This window comes from Nipponia nippon, unplaced genomic scaffold (genome assembly GCF_047370975.1).
Source record: "Nipponia nippon isolate SJK-2023a ecotype South Korea unplaced genomic scaffold, ASM4737097v1 scaffold_1, whole genome shotgun sequence".
NCBI classification, from domain to species: domain Eukaryota; kingdom Metazoa; phylum Chordata; class Aves; order Pelecaniformes; family Threskiornithidae; genus Nipponia; species Nipponia nippon.
The window spans coordinates 87,363,555-87,372,900 of record NW_028262290.1 but is presented as its reverse complement, the minus strand read 5'-3'; positions in this window follow the sequence as shown (position 1 = coordinate 87,372,900).

The window sequence follows — 9,346 nt, the reverse complement described above, 5'->3', positions numbered from 1 at the left end:
CCTGCGGCCCCGGGAGGGACCCCGCTGGGGCAGGTGTTTCCCTGCAGCCCCTGGGCAGGCCCCGGGCTGGGGCAGGGGAAAGTGTGAGGAGGAAGGAGCGGCAGGGAGGAGCTGCAGCTGACTGCAGCCCCCCATTCCCCATCCCCTTGGAGGGGAGGAGGTAGAGGAGTCAGGGGTGAAGGAGTGAAGTTGGGTTTAGGAAGAAGGGGAGAGTGGGCAGAAGGTGTTTTAGTTCTTGTCTTTTTTTCTCACCATCCAACTCTTTTTATCTGGCAATAAATTCAATTAATGTTTCCTGAAATCATGTCTGGTTTTGCCCGTGAGTGCGACAGAATGCTACTGCAAACTCCTTTCAGCCCAACTTTAATTTCACTGAAACAATGTTGGAACCACCAACACTAGCAGATAAATACCAGGATCCATGCAAATGTTGAAAGACAAAGCTAAATAGATAAAAAAGAAAATGCAAAAGGGAAGATTTTATGAAAAGTCCTGTTGCTGGGATTGGATGTTGAGCAGCTGTAATTCTTGTGCCCCGATAATGATTTCTGTTGCCCTAAAATACAGTCTACATCAGTTCTGAGGACACAGAAAACATTTTGTTTGGGTACTGGCCAGCCACTGAAAGCAAGAGAGTTCTTAGTAGGCAGAATGGGGAGCGTTTGAGAATATAGCCAACGAAAAAAGGATGAGTGGAGGGTGAGCATGTAGTATGAGGCAGTGAGAACTAGGAGTGAATGCAATATGAAGGGAACAAGAGAAAGGTGGGCAAAGTGGTTGGAGGGTTTTTCCCTGAACATTACTAAAGCAGTATTCCTGTTGTCGTACAGGACTGCTGCATCATACACATTAGTAGTTCAGCTCCACAGGGAACAGATAGTTAAAGGAAACCCATCAGGATATCACAATTCAGACATGACATTTCTGTAACTGAGGGCACGCAAGGGAGTGATAATACTGGTAATATATCTTTCTACTTTCAGTATTGAAGTGGCCATGTTCCCATTTCTATGCAGCTGGTTGGAGAAAGGGGAGGATGGGAGGACACTCAAACTCATCACCTGTATTTGTGCCAAGCTGCCTGACAGTATTTTGTGATTACATCCCCCAAAAAACATTCATGAATATATACAACATTTTCAGACAAAATGTTTCCAAGTTTCTCAAGCCTGCTACTGAAGAAAACAAAATAATCCTATTAAATGTTTTCTGTCTACCCTTATTGTTGTACAGCAACACAGTTCTCAAGCAATGCCATTTTCTCCAAACTTTGTAATGAGCCATTACCAGCTTTTGTGCAGCTACCGCTGCTGCTGACTGGCTTTTGTACGAAAAACTCATTAGCAATTTACTGTTTTGCCCTGCATTTCCCAGGGTAAGAGCCCTTACAATGAAAGGACTCTGAAGCTGGTCACCTAAGCTGTCCCAGGTCATCTCAGAAGCTGGCCTATTTGGAAGAAATGACTACAACATCTGAGAATCCATTACCAGCTTACGGAAACTTTGGGGAGTTAAGAGAGCTGAATTCAGGCCTGGACTAAATCAGAGAAAAAGAAGGCACAGAGCCTGAGGAATTGGTTGCTTTATGTGTTGTTGAGACCTGAAGGTGGTGAATGAGAGTGCTCTGTAAATCCAAAGGAACTCCTGAGTACCTCGATCACTTCCTCTCAGTCCTTCACCCTTAACTGCTTCTCCGTCTTAGTAGACTGCTCCCTTCTTTTTATGTGATTGGACAACTGGTGACATATTTTGAAAGACCCCTTGCCAGTTTGCCTTAAGCTTCAAATTAAAAGCAACCCCAGTTTTTATCTATGGCACTCTATATAGCTCAGCTTTAGTGTTACCATTCATGTTCATGTTACATTATTTGCATTAGGAATGACATCTGTCTGGGTGGAATTAGGGCATCTGATAGTAGAGAGACTATGCAGCAACACAGTAAAATGCTATTTGAATATAAAATATAACTACAATTGGATTTGTATTCATGATTTTAGAAAGCACATTTCAAGCATCTAGATGTTACAACTCAGTGGGAATGTAGCTTACTTGATTTAGGGAGCTAAGACTCTGACTTGCTACAATTATGGCAGCACAGGCAATTTTGTTCTTTTATTTTTAAGCAAAACAACTGCAGTGCTTGAGGCTTTCAGCAGAGAACTAGGAAATTTGCAGGTAACCAAAAAATGGAGGGCTTGATCTTACATGGTTGTGGTTTGCAGGAAGGAAGAGAGAACAGAAAAACCTGATGATTCATTAATGACAGCTCCACTGCACAGCATCTAAATGTCCTGCCTATCAGCCAAAATAAGACCCACAAGACAGGAGCAGAAGGTAAACACATTGTTTGTGATTTTTGTTTATCTTTAAATCCCTAAGAGGAGCTGAATTCATACAGTGATGAATGTTTAGACAAGGACACTATTTCCACAATGAACACTACAAAGATACAGGGAGTGCTATATCTATATTAACTCTAAATGAACCTACTCAGGACTAGAAGCAGCTGTAGAAGCACTGAGCGTTGATCAGGCAAATTTACCTTGCTTCTTGAATAACTCAGCTCCTTCATAGCAAATCAGAAATGTAAACTGTAAACATGTGTAGAGATAGTATTCTGAGGAGATCATCATTTGATGACATCTTTTATTTTTAGCTTACCTATTGCTACCCTTCTCTTGCCCTGTTACTCAGAGAGAGGATCTGTAAAACAGACTTATTTCTGTTCAGCATATACTGCAGCACTGAAGTATGAACAGGAAAATGACAATTTCTAATGTCATTTTCTTAATATAATGCACAAACCCTCTTAGATTAAAGCAATGTTGCCCAGGGGATGCATCTAATTTTTAACAATTCCATTTAACAGTAGCTAAGCACATGTTAAATGGAACACTTTCACCCATGCCCTTTGCCTTTATTTCTATAGGTAAGATCAAATTAGTCGTTAAGATTCTGACGTGCTTGGATTGAACATATTTTTACTTTCACACGATATATCAGGCATCATATTTGGTCTTTAGACCAGAACAATATGCAATTTTACTTGTTTCTAAGCCTTCTGAAGTTTAGCTTACCCTAGATATTCTGATGTGTATTTTAGTTTTATGCTGCTTACCAGTGAATTTCTTTAGTTGTGGAAGAGTGGTCAAAGACATCAGTTAACCTTCTTATACAGCCTGATAGAAGGCGGTGAAATATTTTGGTTTTCTTGTTACTGATGATAGGTAAGGTCCTAAGAAATTTGTAGCTAGTGAGAATTCAAATGTAAGTTAAGACAGTCTAAAACAGATTCACTTTGCATTCAGGCAACTAATGTTGCCTAAAATGTTATCTGATTTACTGATGGCATGGCTGATCATTAAATGTAAGAAAAATTAAATGGAGAATATAATGGGAGACGTATACCCAAGAGAATAACTAATATCCACAACCATTTCAACAAACACGTGGTATAGAATGAACCATCATAACTGTGACCAGGGTTAGTCAGGAGATCAAAAACTGAGCTATGAATTCTCCTCTCATTCAGATTCTTCATGATGCACCAGTTGTTCAGGATATTGCAATCACTGTATTGAGGAGGCATAGGTCTTCTGGGTGAATGGGTGTATCTGTGGTTTCAGTTGTTCTCTCATTCATACAGTCACTCAAAAACAAAGTTATCCAGGAGTGAAAATGGTGTAAGCTACATACGGTATTCTGGATTTTCTTTAGGTTGTCTGGCACTTTTGAAAATTGTTTTGCCATCCATTATTCCAAATTACTTTTAATATATAGCACAATTTAATCAGGACTGTGAATCTAAAAGTTACTTTTCCAGAATTTGGTGATAGGTTCTTTATTTCTGAGTGGTTCTACTATACAGTATCTTTCACTTATATCAAAGTAAAAAGCTGAAATGGCAATTTCACACTTATTCTGTTTTTTAAAAAAAGTCACTGAGATTTGTTTAGCTGTTGTATTCTCTTTCTGTAATTATTTCAATACTCCTTAAACACCTGGTATTTAGAATGTTAATTTTTATTTTTTTTTTAGTTACATTTTCCTTCAGAAGAGGTAGAAAAAAAGTTTGGAAGAGAAAGACAGCATTAACTACTTCAAGATTTTAGCAAGTCTCATAGTGCAAGTAAAAAGAAAATGGATTCTTTAGAGGTCTGTCTTGTGGGGAATAGAACAATTATGATTCTTCTTTGAATAAAAGAAGGCACTGCATTTTTGTTAGCTGAATAATAAGGCAATAAAGTCTTGGTATGCATTAATCTGTTGGAATACAATGTTGTTTCTGCTTGGAGGACATTTTGATAAAATATTTATGAGGTCAGGTTGTTCTGGAAGAAAGGGTTTTGATAGTAAGGGATGGAAAATGGAGAAACTAAAGGAGGCTTCCACTGAGAAAGAGAGAGCAAGGAGAAAGAAAGAGATTAAAGAGAAAATGGAAAAAAGGGAATTATACTGTATTCTGGAAAAGAAAAAAAAAAAGTGGAAATTATGTGCAGAGAGAAAGACGAGGGAATGAGTTATAAGAAGTGAGTAAAGGATAGGGAAAACCAGCAAGGGATAAGGATATGAAATTCAATGAAGTTAACATAGTACACATTGAAGCAGCAACACTGAAGGAGGTAATATAAAGTGGAGTTTTCCTCACAGTTTTCTGGTCTTCGGTGTGAAGGAGTTCTGGAAGTGCAAGGAAAGGTGATATTGGAAATTATCAGTTTGTCAAAAGAAGTTTTTAAAGGAAAAAAAGGATGAAAAAATCGAGACATAAAACATAGTTAATTATAAAGAAAATCAGTCATATCTATGAAAAAAAAAAGAGATGAGTGAATTGAAAGAAAAGAAGTCACCAGTACTGCTGTATCAAAACCAAAGACAGTGAGAAACCAAGTCCATTGGAAGTCTGTGTAAAACCATCTCCTAAACGTATAGGGGACAGGGTTTCAGAGTAGTGTTTCCATTTTGACAAGTGCCACATTGGCACCTTTTAGTAAAAGGAAAGGCTACAAATGAAATTATATGACTTTTTAAGCTTGGATTAAAATATTTTGTGATAACCTGATTTTTTTTATTTCCTCAGCAAAAGCTTTCAAAAAATGTTACTGAAAAAAAAAATCAGTGATTCAAAAGATGACTCAGTGGGTAATGCAGAAAGAACTTAACTGGCAATCCAGAAGGACCAAGCAATGTTTAACGAAGATGAGATCAAGTGTACACACCTGTTGGAGTGTAAGAAAGCCAAAAGAAGACAGACCTAGGAAGTACACAACTAACAATGCTACCTCATAGAAAGTGAACTGATCATATACCAGGTTGAGTAAAGAATAAGAAAATGCATGAGAAAGTGCAGAGTCAATATAAAGCAGTGAGGTGATTGCAGGAGGACAAGGATTAACGTAGTACATTTTACAAGAGGAGAAGGCAGAGTGGAAAGGAAGAATGTGAAATAAATTCAAGCAAACAGGAACAAGACAAAGGAACTTCTGCAACTCTGGGCAATAAGAGTGAAAAACTCTTTCTAAACTTCTTTCTAAAGAAGAGCAGCTATTGCCTTGTTTTTATTGAGGCTTTCTTATCATGATTTTCTTGGGTTTCGACAAGTAGAACTTGTCACAAGGCTACAGCGTGGGTGACAATTCAAAAGCATGAGACTTGCAGTCAGATATTGGTCCTGCTACAAATTCCACCATATGCTTCCTGTGTGACTTTAAGCAAGTCATTTCGCCATAGAGGCTCCATGTGAAATTCAATTAAATTTTATGAAGTGCTGTAAGATTCTTAGATCAAGGATGAAATAAGAATGCAATATCATTGTAGAGAACCGGTACCAAATGCGGTTTTGTCCCGACATTGCCGCTGTAGCGCCATCCAGCGTCGCGCTTTAAGAAAACCCTCTTCTCCACAGTTGTGAGAAAAACACTCTCGTGCGCCTGCGCAGGAACTAAAGGCGCAAAAAGAGCAGAGGCAGGAACAAAAGGCGCGAAAAGAGCGGAGGCGGGGGCAGCACGTCCGTGGCGGGCGAACCGCCTGTAGGCATTTGTGATCCGCGCATGCGTGAGACCCCCCTATAGAGGGAGCACACGTGGCCCTCGGCGGGGGCGGCGCGCGAGACCACTGCTTCTGTTCCTGCACCCCCAAGGCCCCCCCCCCCCCCCCCCCCCCCCTTCGGTCCCAGTCGAAGCCTGAGGCTACTGAAGACCACGCGGAAGATCATCGGACTCGAAGTGGTGGTGATAAACTCCTCCTTCTGTTTCTCTCTCTCTCTCCCCTATTCTTTTCCTCTCCTCCCTTGCCCTCCCTCCTCCCTCCGTTCTCTTCTCCCCTCAAATAAAAGGTTGTATGACATCTGACCGATTCCAGCGTCTTAATCTCGTCCTTGGGATTGTATCGAAACCTCCCCCGACATTGGATCGGGACAATCATTTATTGTATTATGCTGTTTCGCTGAGGCTGTGAAGGGCTGTTTAACAGTATTCTTTCTTGCTTGGAAAAGAGCTCGCTCATAGGCTTCGTAACACGTAAACAGAAGCAGGTAGGGCAAGTTGGCAGTAGGCTTAGCCACATGGAAAAATTATCACATTTTAAAGTATAAACATCAAATAATTAACATCAGCACAAATTTTACCAGACACTATAATTATTGGCTGGAAATCACCAATTATGTTCTTGTCCATAAAAGGAAAAAATAGGTAATCAGCAATACAGGTATTGCAAAGCAGATACTCCTAAAGAACTGAGGACCAGATTTTTGCTCATATTTATATTACTGTGATTTAAACAACACTGAAGACAAAAGTAAAGCCCAGTTTTACCTTAGCATAACTAAGCCAGGATTTACTGTCCTGTTCACCCTTTCCTCTTCTCACAGCCACAAACATCTCAGGAATTTTGAGAACTAGCAGTTGACTATCTTCTTTTAATTTTTGAAGATGGCTATCCCAAGAAGAGATACAGTATCAAATTCAACAAGAATGTGGAGGATACTTCTACACTATCTTTGGTTGAAGTGAGACAGTGTAAAGTTCACTGCATTTTCTATGTGTTTAACCCACTCTTTTTAAATCAGTAGTTAATAACACAAAGTAAAAAAATTCTTTTAAAATGCATGTCTTCCCTGTGCAGCTAGGAAACCATAATATATTATACATGTGTAACCTAAAAGCCGCATTTTTTGTGCTCCTTTGTCCTACCACTGATCTTATAAATACGTATTCATACCTATTCAGCACTAAGCACTCATGATTAGCATTAGTATTACTGCATATTTAGAACTCATTAAACAAGTGCAAAAATTAGAGACGTTTGTTATAAAGACTACAGCTTAAAAGTTATTTCAGTTGTAAGGCAGAAATATTCAGGGGCTCGGGGTGAAAACCTACACCTTGTAGGTATTTTTAGAATTGTGTTAATCTGACAGCCATTTTTTCCTGCATCTATAGTTTAATAATGTTTTAAATTTAATAAATAAACATTCTGGTTAGAAATATATCATGATCTATATCTCTTCATGGTTTCAGAATTTCATTCTTCAGTGTATATATTAAACGACTAAGTGATGTTGAAAGACTGCTAGAAGGATACATACCTAACTGAGGCAATACAGTCAGGTTGACACCAAACACGTAGAAGACAGAGCTAAAAATGAAATAAGCCAAAAATCACTTTCATCCACATTTCTACAAATGTATAATATAAGTGAAAATGTACTTTAGTGCTAATTTAACTAACACGAAGGAAAATCCTATTTCTGCCTGTGATGTGTAGGTATCAGAAAAGGCAGAAAATCAAAACGTATCTTGTTTTTGCTTTACAGACTTCAAGTTTTGTGAAACATTGTGATTAATATGATTATAAGGATTTTACCTTAGATTATTAACTATGTACTTAGTTAAAATCGAAGGACATCCCTTTATTCCTTACAGTCAGGCGTACTTACCAACTTCCTTCTGCTAGTTATGAAGCAAAAGGAAAGGCATGAAGTACACCCTGTCCAGAAGAAGAAAAAATCTGTTGCAGACTTTCACCTGTGGAGTAGTCACATGGTTCACTGCAAAATAAATCAACTAATTCATCTGGCTTTTTGCAAATCAATCCAATTCATCAGAACTTTTTTCTTAACTTTAAATAAATGTTAAACCGTTTGACAAGTCAACTGTGTCCTCTAGGCTGTTTGCAACTAGTTCGTTATGGCTTTTGGCTAATCATTACTCATGCTGTGATTACTCATTGAAATGTATGCTTCTGTTGCTGTACCTGGATCACTCAGGCTGCTCAGACTAGGAAGTAGAAGAAATAAATAATTTCTGAAATTTTAGCAATCAGTGTTAAAATTTCACCTAATTTCAGATTTGAAAACACTTTTAAAAATACATCCTTAATCATCTTAATATAGAAGCGTATCAAATACTAGAGCTCCATAAATAGCAGAATATAAAGCATATAAAATAATCTGTGCGTAAAGATGATTTGCTATTTCATTTCCCCTTAGCCTATAATCCTTTATCAGCAATACAACTATACACATGCTACATAATCTATATAGCTGTATATCTGTATAATTATTACGTGATTTTGCATAGGGCATTCTTCATCTTCTCAGCTGCTTGCAGCTAATGGGCTGTAGCAATCTTCTTTAACAAAGTGTTTGGAACTAGCCCTCCTACCAAGTAATTTTCTCTTCCACCCTAATATTAAATAGTGCGTAACAGCTTAGTTATGAGTGCTACTTTATGGGACTGTCACAACTGAACGATGTCCATCATGGAAGTCTTCTATAAATATCTGAAACAGGACACTAGGATTGAAGACTACAAACACTAGAATGCAGCTGGCTTGTAACATAATCTTTCCTTTAAAAATAATATTGAACATAAATTTTGTGAGTGTACAAGGGCAGAGCAACACCCTTGTGTGTACTATTGCAGTTACTACACATTCCTGGTATTTTTAATGTACCTCCATGAAGATGAACCATTGTGTCATTGAATCCACACTGACAGACTGAAAGAGAAGATCAGCTAGGGAAGCAGAATTCAGAAACGCTTTTATAAGAAGTTGGAAGTGACACTATTTTATCTTCAGGCTTCTATATTTATTGAAGTTTGATTGGTTTTCATCTAAATACCTCTGTCATTGTAAATAAAACATCAGTATGATTTCTGACTTTAGTTACTCATAGACAGTTGCATCCTTAAAGGCATTATTAAAAGAATTCAAGGCTTCTTGGTACATATTTACCATAACATACCCTTCAGGAGCTTCTGTTTGTTTTTTAAAGTTTTTTAAGGTATTACCTTGAAAGCAATTTTCCTCTTTTAGTAAAAGAATATTATTGGGGTGTTATTCCCGC